This window comes from Mustela nigripes, chromosome 5 (assembly GCF_022355385.1).
Source record: "Mustela nigripes isolate SB6536 chromosome 5, MUSNIG.SB6536, whole genome shotgun sequence".
Lineage (NCBI taxonomy): Eukaryota > Metazoa > Chordata > Mammalia > Carnivora > Mustelidae > Mustela > Mustela nigripes.
This window is the reverse complement of record NC_081561.1, coordinates 33,489,343-33,498,870: the sequence shown is the minus strand read 5'-3', so window position 1 is coordinate 33,498,870 and position 9,528 is coordinate 33,489,343. Positions and strand designations below refer to the sequence as shown.

The 9,528-nt window shown below is 44.9% G+C and overlaps 1 protein-coding gene across 4 annotated transcripts in view; it reads right to left on the bottom strand.

Annotated features, from left to right (window-relative positions):
* The window catches only part of BRPF3 (bromodomain and PHD finger containing 3), a 35,287-nt gene extending 31,832 nt beyond the window's left edge, over positions 1-3,455 (bottom strand). For 2 of the 4 annotated variants that reach the window (XM_059400136.1, XM_059400137.1), the window contains exon 1: positions 3,144-3,455. The gene's annotated coding sequence lies outside the window, so the exon portion shown is untranslated. The remainder of the gene's footprint in view (positions 1-3,143) is intronic. The other 2 variants (XM_059400133.1, XM_059400135.1) reach the window with 1 other exon arrangement.
* Between the last annotated feature and the right edge of the window lie 6,073 nt (positions 3,456-9,528).

Here is a 9,528-nt window from a genome sequence, read left to right as displayed (position 1 = left end):
CATGACCTGAGCCGAAGGCAGGTCATGATCTCAGGGTCCTGGGATCGAGCCCCACATCAGGCTCTCTGCTCAGCAGGGAGCCTGCTTCCTCCTCTCTCTCTCTCTCTCTACCTGCTTCTCTGCCTACTTGTGATCTGTCACATAAATAAATAAAATCTTAAAAAAAAAAAAAGACTCTGCCTTCAGCTCAAGTCATGATCTCAGGGTCCTGAATCGAGTCCTGTATCAGGCTCTCTGCTAGGCAGGAAGCCTGCTTCCTCCTCTCTCTCTCTCTCTCTGTCTCTGCCTGCCTCTCTGCCTACTTGTGATCTCTCTCTGTCAAATAAATAAAATCTTTAAAAAAAAAAAAAAAAGTAAGCTCTGTGAGGGGAAATATTTTTGTCTATCTTGTTCACTGCTGTATCCCCAGGACCTGGAATGGTGCCTGGCTCTTAAGTAAGCACTAAATAAGTATTAGTTGCATGAAAGAAATGCAACATGCCTGCCTGATCCCTGCCCTCCAGGTGCTCCATCAAATTAAAGGGACAGAAAAGTAAAGAGATCATTACAGTACAACATGGGGAGACATCTAAAGTTCTAACGATATACATAAGGCTGTGGGATAGCTAACTATGGAAGAGGAAGGAGAGGTCAAGGGCTCAGAAAAAAAGAAAACAAAAATAATATGCACTTGCAAGCTCTGTACAGGACCAGTGGCCCCATCATAGGATCAAAAGCTCATTGGTCTAGAGCCCTCTCCCAACCAATCTTAAAATGATCAAAAAACCCTATCTCCTGACCACACCCAGAAGTGAAGAGGCAAAGGCACCTGAAATGTCTACTATGTGGAATCTATAAAGACTTCAAACTACAGTATGCAGGGTTTTCTCTGGAAATCACAGCACTGAGGATGCACTGACTAGTACATCTCTAAGCAGAAACACTGAAAGCTCTAGGAGTGGCCCCAAGTGGCACTGAGTTTTAAGTGGCCTATCTGGGACCCTCACTGGACCTACAGCCAAGGTGACTAGGAATACACCTGAGGTAAACTCTCAAAGCATTTTGTTACCTCAAAAATACTTACATCTAATCTACCCTTGTGTAGCAAGGATAAAGCCCTGAAGTTTCCCACATCACTCTTTGGGTAAAGGGAACTATGACAAGCCCGTAAGGAGCTGTGGTAGCAGTTACTGAGGCCATCACTACCAGGAAAGACATTAGGGGATATGGTACCCCAAGGTGTGGGCAGAGACCTGGGAAGGTACGCACAGTGAGAGGATTTCGAAGAGAAAAAGAGTTTGTCACCTTGGTTGCAAGATCTACCATTTTTATCTATGAAGTAGAGACGATGATAATTTAGCACACTTTTGCAAACTATAAATCCCTTTTACTTTTTTTAAAAGATACTATTTTTTTTTTTTAATTTCTAAGTAATCTCTACCCCCACTGTGGGGCTTGAACTCAACTCTGAGATCAAGAGTTGCATGCTCTACCAACTGAGTCAGCCAGGTGGCCCAATCCCCTTTACTCTTAAAATTTCTCTCCACTAGTTTGGGAGGCAGAATAGCTTTTATCATCTCCATTTTACAGATGAAGAAACAAGCTCAGAAAGGTATCACTCAACCCAAAGGTAGTTGAGTGATAAAGCTACAATTCAAACCGAGATGATGGGTTGAACTCATTTCACTGGGAAGAACACCACAGAGATGCCATGGTCTAGAACGAAATGAGTCTCTGGGGCACTCCAGGTGCTAATCTTGGCCCTGTGTGACCTGGAGAAAGTCACTTAATCTCCCTGTGCCTCCAGACTCCACCAATAAAATGAGAATAAAATCTACCTTTTAGGGGTTGCCATACGCTAATGAGGTTTATTAACATCCTTATTTAAAAGGCTTTCCAATCCCAAGGTGTGACTGAAACAAACAAAAAACAACTTGGCTGAGGAACAGGGCCAGGCAGGGACACACCCCAACAGAATCATCACAGCAATTCTGTCCAGGTTTCAGAGGCCCTTGGCCACTATATGCCTGACAAATGTCAACTCCCTGGGGGTAGTCCCAGCCAAAAGACCTGCTTCATTGTCCCCGCGCCCACCCGGCCCTCCCCTCGTGGGAAGGGAGATCCTTGCAAAGGTATGAAAATCTACCTCAACACTAACCAGAAATAGTTTAGACAGAGGGTATGGAGCCCCCTTTGTTAAAGCGCTGTATATTCTTCCTCCCTACCTGCTACCTCCTTGGCAGCCTGGGTTAGCCCTCATCCAGGCAGCAAGTATCTGTGGAGAACCTCTTGGGTCCTACCCCCCTGCCTCTAAACACTGGAAGGGCAAATTCTGGAGAGGGAAGGGCTCCTGCTGAGGAAATGAGTTTCGCCCACAAGGAGTTTACAGTCCAGTTTTTTGGCGGGATTTTCTCAACCCACACAGCCGTTCCCACAAACACCTCCAAATACCCCCAACACCCCCGGGGGCTCCTCAGCACCCCTAAGCCCCCACTCGTCCATCCCACCCAGGTCCCCAAAGAACGAGGAGTTTCTGCAATTAGGCTGTATCCCCTGCACCCCCACGAGAGACTCATGAGACAGGGGAAAGACCCAACTAAGGCTCTTGCTCCTTTAAAAGGGCACCTCTTCCAGAAGAATCTTGACCCTTCCGAGGAGAAAGGAGGGAAATAACATCTCCACCCCTGAGGGGAGGGGGCGAGAGCGCCAGAGACAGACTGACGCGGAGTCCGACCCTCAGACAGAAAAAGCTAGCGCCAGCGAACCAGCGGGGCAGAGAGGCGGGCGCCCATTGGTCGTCTCACCTGCCCATCAGGAGGAACCTGGGGTGCAAGGGACGCTCAGGGGGTGGAACACTCCTCTGGTCTGACCAATCGGAGAACATGGCGGGGGCGGGGCTCGGCGGCTCGCCAGCCAGGGCCAGGGGGGAGGGAAACAAGATGGCGGCTGCGGGAGGGGGTCCTCGCTTTTCAGCTCCCCCCTCACCCGCTTCTTCTTCCCCGCCGCCGCCCTCGCTCCAGGAGAGCGCTTTCGCGCCGCCCCCGCCCCACTCGGGAAGCCCCCTGCTTCTCTCTCGTCGCCCCCCCACCCGCGCAATCCCTGGTCCCCATAGGCCCCGCTGCCCCCGCCCTCGCTCTGTCCGGCCCCGCTGCCACCCCCATTACCTCAGCCGCCGGCCCGGCCCCACCGTTCGGGGCCCCTGGGCGCTGGCGGGCCGGCCGTCGAGCAGGTCGGCGCGGCCCGGGGAGCGGAGCGCGACCTCCTCCCGCGCTGGCCTCCGCGGCCACTGCCGTGCCCCCTCCCGGCCCGCGCTGGGGCCCCGGCCCGGCTACCGCCGCCGCTCCCGGGGGAGGAGGGGGAATGAAGCCGCTGCCGCCGCCGCTGCCGCCACGGAGCCCGGCCGAGGGGAGGGAGGGATCAGCCCCCAGGCAGGATCCGCCCCTCCGGCCTCCCCCCCGCCACCTCCACCCCTTCCCTCGCTCCCTCCCTGGCTCCGCGGGCTCTCCCGCTGAACAGGAGCTAGAGCGCGAAAGAGGGGGGAACGGGAAGAAAATCCCCCCGCCCGTCCCCGGCGCGGCGGCGGCCGGGGCGGCGCGGAGAGGAGCGCGGAGCCGCCGCCGCCACGGGGCACCGTCCCCGGCTCGGCCTCACGGTGGCGGTGCGGACGCGGTAGGGGCGCCGAGCAGAGACGGGGTCTGCCCCCGCCGCGGCCAAGGCTCACCCCAGCCAAGCCTCCGCCGCGGGGCGAGCCCCACAAGGGAGCGGGGGACGTTGGGGTCTGCTTGGGAAAGACGGGGATTCCCTAACTCTTTAGAGTGCCCAGTCGTCCCCTCCCCCTGACCCTGCGGAGAGGTGACTACGGTTTAGGGCAACGAACCCCCTCCCGGAGCTAGAGGGCTCCTCCAGAGGTTAAGCCAGGGCAGTCATTGGCGTCAAAACCGGCCTGTAGTTTCTTGAGGTGCAGGTGCCTGCATTACTCCCAGAAAGTCGCCCTTCCTCCCCGGCCGTGCTCTGGTCCGAGGACAAAGGTCTAGCGATGTCCATCCCCTCCCCCAGTGAAGACAGCAGGAAAAGACCCTCTGTTGTGTACAGGTGAGGGTCTTGTTCCCCGTAGGACATCCTTCTTAAGAAAAAGACCTGACTTTTCGTTATGTGCTATTCTCTCCCTATGTGTTTAGAAAGAGTAAACATAAAAGTTTGACAGTCTACTTAAGGACGTCTGATAACTCGTTTGTCACTGTAGACATGGGAAACACTCTCTCCTTAAACCTGATTTGGCTAGGAATCGGTTAATTTAATGCAATAAGCGGCTTTCTAAAAGACTTGACAAGGGGCGCCTGGGTGGCTCAGTGGATTAAGCCGCTGCCTTCGGCTCAGGTCATGATCTCAGTGTCCTGGGATCGAGCCCCGCATCGGGCTCTTTGCTCAGCGGGAGCCTGCTTCTCTCTCTCTCTCTGCCTGACTCTCTGCCTACTTGTGATCTCTCTCTCTGTCAAATAAATAAATAAAAAAAAAATAAAATAAAATAAAAGACTTGACAAATGGCAACTTCAGACTTTCAGATGTAATCAGACTGGCTTTGTCTCCATAAGTAAATTTAAGAAGAGGAGACGACTTTGCCACCCCCCCCCCCTTTCGCCTATAAATCAGAAAGCTTACCTCATATGACTGAAGTCTTAAGTACCAATATTTAATGATGGCGTAAAAGATGTATGGATAGACTGCCTTTAAATGTGAAGATGAATGACATATTTTGAAAGCGTTTCCTCTGCCCGCGCTGGTGGTGTAGCTTGGTGAAGCTTCTCACAATTTCTTGCTTGGTTCTGATGATCAAGGACACCGATTCCAGAGTCAGAGGATGAAAGATAGTCTTAGGATGCAAGTCTTCCAAATGTTTAAACGGAGCCTACTGCGACTTTTGAAGTATAGATGTTCATTACCCTAGGAATTTAAAAAATTGTGTTTTGAACTTGAAAATTTGATGAAAGTAAGGAATCTAATTTGTATTACAAATATGTTTTTCCAATTACACAGTAGCACCTTGTAGAAGTGAAAACAGTGATAGCAAAGATTCTTCTGTTGGCCAATTTTCTGAAAGAAAAGGGAGTGTCTTGTGGAGCTAAGCAAGGGCAGGGCAATGTTTTGAAAACTGTGATGATGGAGGAGTATGAATTAATGTCAAGTGTTCTAAAGCTAGGGGGAATAATCATTTGGAGGGAAGGTGTAGATAGTATCAAGATGATTAATTGTGGAAGGGAAAGCCCCAGAGGCAAGATACTACTACAATTACTGTTAGTTAAGGGGGGGGGGGGCCTGAAAACTAAAAGAAACAAGAATACTGAATTTCATTTCTTGTTCTTTTAAAATATGAGCTACATCCATTTATACATATGACTAATAATTTTTATTTCTTGGTAAGTGTTCACAGAATTTATTTAGCACAGCTCCCATCTGTGTGATTGGGAGCTCTTTTCCGACCAAACTTAATTAATAAGATACCTTGGGAAAATACATTGGTTTTCACTTGCAAGAGTAAGTAAAAAAGAATGATTTAAATGCTCTTGAAGGGGCGCCTGGGTGGCTCAGTGGGTTAAAGCCTCTGCCTTCAGCTCAGGTCATGATCTCGGGGTCCTGGGATCGAGTCCCGCATCGGGCTCTCTGCTAGGCAGGGAGCCTGCTTCCTCCTCTCTCTGCCTTCCTCTCTGCCTACTTCTGATCTGTCTCTGTCAAAGGAATAAATAAAATTAAAAAAAATAAAAATAAAAATAAATGCTCTTGAAAAAGCATGAAGTTAATACATTGAATTTCCAGGTCTTTCTATTCAAAGTTTTCATAGTAAGAACTTATTCAAAGGAGTGTTTCTCTTCTATTTGCAACTTCTACTTTCTTAATGGTAACATTACAGTTGTTCACAACAACTGTAATTTGTTTTTTTGACATTTATTTTTGACATTTTTTTATTTACTTATTATTTTAAAGATTTTATTTATTTATTTGACAGAGAGAGATCGCAAGTAGACAGAGAGGCAGGCAGAGAGAGAGTGAGAGAGAGAGGGAAGCAGGCTCCCTCCTGAGCAGAGAGCCCGATGCGGGACTCGATCCCAGGACACCGAGATCATGACCTGAGCTGAAGGCAGCGGCTTAACCCACTGAGCCACCCAGGCGCCCCTTATTTACTTATTTTTGACATCTGGGGTTGGTTTCTGTTAGTGTAACTCCACACATAACCAGTTTACAATGATGTAATCTTAAATGTAACGTGGGACAATTATGTCATTAAAAACAAATTTGGAATGTGTATCAAAAATCCCAGAAGTACTAAATTTAATTAGCTGGAATCTTTATCTATTTTAAAGAGTTTAAATTCACTAGCCCTCAACCCTTCCATTAACCCATATAGCAATTAAGTTCAACTAACACAGGCACAGACCTTTGGTTTACAAATAGTAGTTTTCCAAATTTTGTGTTTTTTAGTAGAAACTAATTTATTTGGAGTAGAAGCATGTTTTACCATTTAGATCAAAAAAAAGGAAATGAAAATATAAAATTTATCCCCCTCATTTTTTTTTTCAGCATCTCAGGATATCTTCTTCAATGCTTTATTATTATCATTAGTTTACCAAGGCAAGAAACCTCTGAAGGGTCAGATGCAATACTACTGGATTAATAAAATGTGTACAATAAGAGAAAAAAGGTTTTGATTGATTGTTACATTATCTTTAAAAGAATATTCCTTCCTTAGACCTTGGCCAAAAGAAGTATGAAACCATAAATGGGAAGAATGTTTGAGGTTGGAATCATTGTGATAGTTTTATGCCATAATGAAATTGGATTAAGAATATAATGTTTGCTTAGAAAAAGGAAAAAGTTTAGGCTAACAACTGGCTTTAAATTGACTATCATACCTTCTAAATTTAATTCCATTCATTTATTCCTATACTAGACACTCACTGAACACCAACTGTGTGTCCAACCCTGGGCAAGTTGTTTTGGAAAATAATGACAAAATCTCAACCTAAAAAGGTCCCAGTGATCATATTTTTCCTTGCCTTGAGTAATGTACACTCAAGAAGCAAACTAGAAATAATTAGAAAACACATGCAAGAGAAATTAGATAAGACAGTGAACAATTTGGAGCTACCATTATTCAAATGGAAGATGGGAGGCTTTTTTCAAAGCCAGATTCTAAATAATGATGGATGTGAATTGGCGAAAAGTGTGTAGAATGACATTATTAGGTTGGTGGCAGGGCAGCCCAGGCAAAGGAACAATATGCACAGAATAATAAGGAAATTATTGGTCTCTATGGGCAGATGTTAAGAAAAGGTTGAATTGGATATAGGATATGGCAAAGGTATAAGGATAATAAAAACGATACCTAATACTCTGCAAAGTAGTATGCTTAGTGCTTTACATACCATATTATCAAAAATCTAACTAAAATTAGAAACAAAATCTAACTAAAAATCAAACTAAAATTAGTTTAATAAAGGAAATATATTGACTCACATAATCAGAAAGTCCAAGAGTATATCTGACTTTAGGCAAAGCCAAAAGACTTAGATTATGTCATCAGGATACTGTCTCCAGCAGTCTCTCAGCCAACCTGAATGGATAGCTATGACCAGAAAGACATGGTACTCTAATGAAGTCTGGCCATTGTCCACTACTAGAACCAGAGGACATGGGCAGAAGGTGATTCTCCAAAGATACAGTGGGCACATATACAAAATAGGTCCAATATACATGGACCTATTTCTCGTTACCAATTTATTAACTCAATTATTATTATTATGGTCCCCATTATGTATAGGATAAGCTAGAGCTAGGAATAGTATTAGGTAAACCAGGAAGAATTTACTATAAGTTATTAAGTATTAAGACAATAAAAGGACATTAACTAGAATAATAGAAGAAATGGTAGAGAAAGAAGAGGGAAAAGAAAATTCTAGTCAGAAATCAATAGACAGGGCAGCTAAATGGCTCAGTTGGTTAAGCATCTGCTTTCGGCTCAGGCCATGATCCCGGGTCCTGGGTTCAAATTCTGTCTGCTTATCAGGGAGCCTGCTTCTCTCTCTGTGCCTCCCCTTCCTCCTGCTCATGCTTTCTTTCTCTCAGATAAATGAATAGAATCTTGAAAGAAAAAGAAAGAAAGATAGATCAGAAAACAGATCAGTAATTTGATGGCTGGTTGGACATAGAAACAAAGGAGAAGGTTATCCAAGTTCAGACTTAGGGGGGCATTTACAGTGTTGCTACAATTATCAAGAATTAAGAGGTAGCAAAAGATTACATAGGAGCCCCTGCTGGGTCTGGGGGCCCAAAGATTGAGAAAATGATAAGTCAGTTCAACTTCTCTGGGGTCTCTTTGGGTCACACTAAAATACATAATTCATTCGATATGTGAAAATACATAATTCATTCGATAATTGTGTTGCAGGTAACTTTCTATTTTATGCTTGTGAAGACTGCAAAGGTGAAAAGGCCATGCTTTAATCACAGGAATAAATCACATATATTAATAAACATACATACAGCATATAAGCCACTCCAGAGAGATACAAGCAAAGTAGCATGAGGGTTTAGAGAAGAGAGAAAAGAAGGAAGGTCCTGTAAAGAAGGAAAGAAGGTACAATTTCAGCTCCACCTTAAAATTTGGGTTGAATGTCAACTGGGAGGATGGTATGGGCTGAGCACAAGCATAAGCAAAGAAAGGCGAAAGGAACACCAGATTGATTCAGAGCCCAAAACAAAGGAAACAGAAGGAAAATAGTCAATGTAGAGAAACAAGAAAGCTTGACAAGCAAATGAGTATCAGCCTCAAAAGGTAACATCCCTGAAACAGGAACATGATATTATCAGGGAGAGAGAGACAAAAAAGAAAAGAGGAAAGTCTTGAAATTGAAAAATATGTAAGGTTTTTAAAGATATAAAGGGACATTTGGGACGTGAAGTTGAGGAAGTCTCCCAGAGAGGAGAAAGAAATAGAAAAGTAAACCTAAAGAAGAGAATTTGAGGATGAATTCAGGAAGCCTGACATCTCCTTTACAGTACATCTAGAAAGAGAAGTGAGAAATCTTCTCAGAAAGGAAGGTAGTGAGTTTACAGAATGAAGTGCTCTGGTACAATGAATGCAAAAAAAGCCTAAAATAGCAATAGAAAAAGGGAGGATCCTAAAGGCTTCTGGAGAAAAAAGATCTCTTAGAAAGGACTAAGAATCAGAATAATATCAAGCTAGAAGCCAAAATAATAACCCTTTCAAATACTGAGAGAACACTGTGTTACCTATAGAAGTCTAGCCAAAATACCAATCAAGTGTGGAAATAATATAAAGACATCTTCAGAGGTGCAAGTTCTCTTATCTTTTCTCAGGAAGCAATTGGATGACCCTTTCCACAAAAATGATGGAGAAAATAATCAAGAAAAATGAAAGTCATGGGATCTATAAAATGGATCCAATACAAGAGAGATATAAAAGGCAACCCCAAGATTATGGTAAAGGGAAATCCTGAGAAAAATTGTGTGCCACCCCTAGAATACAACCACTGG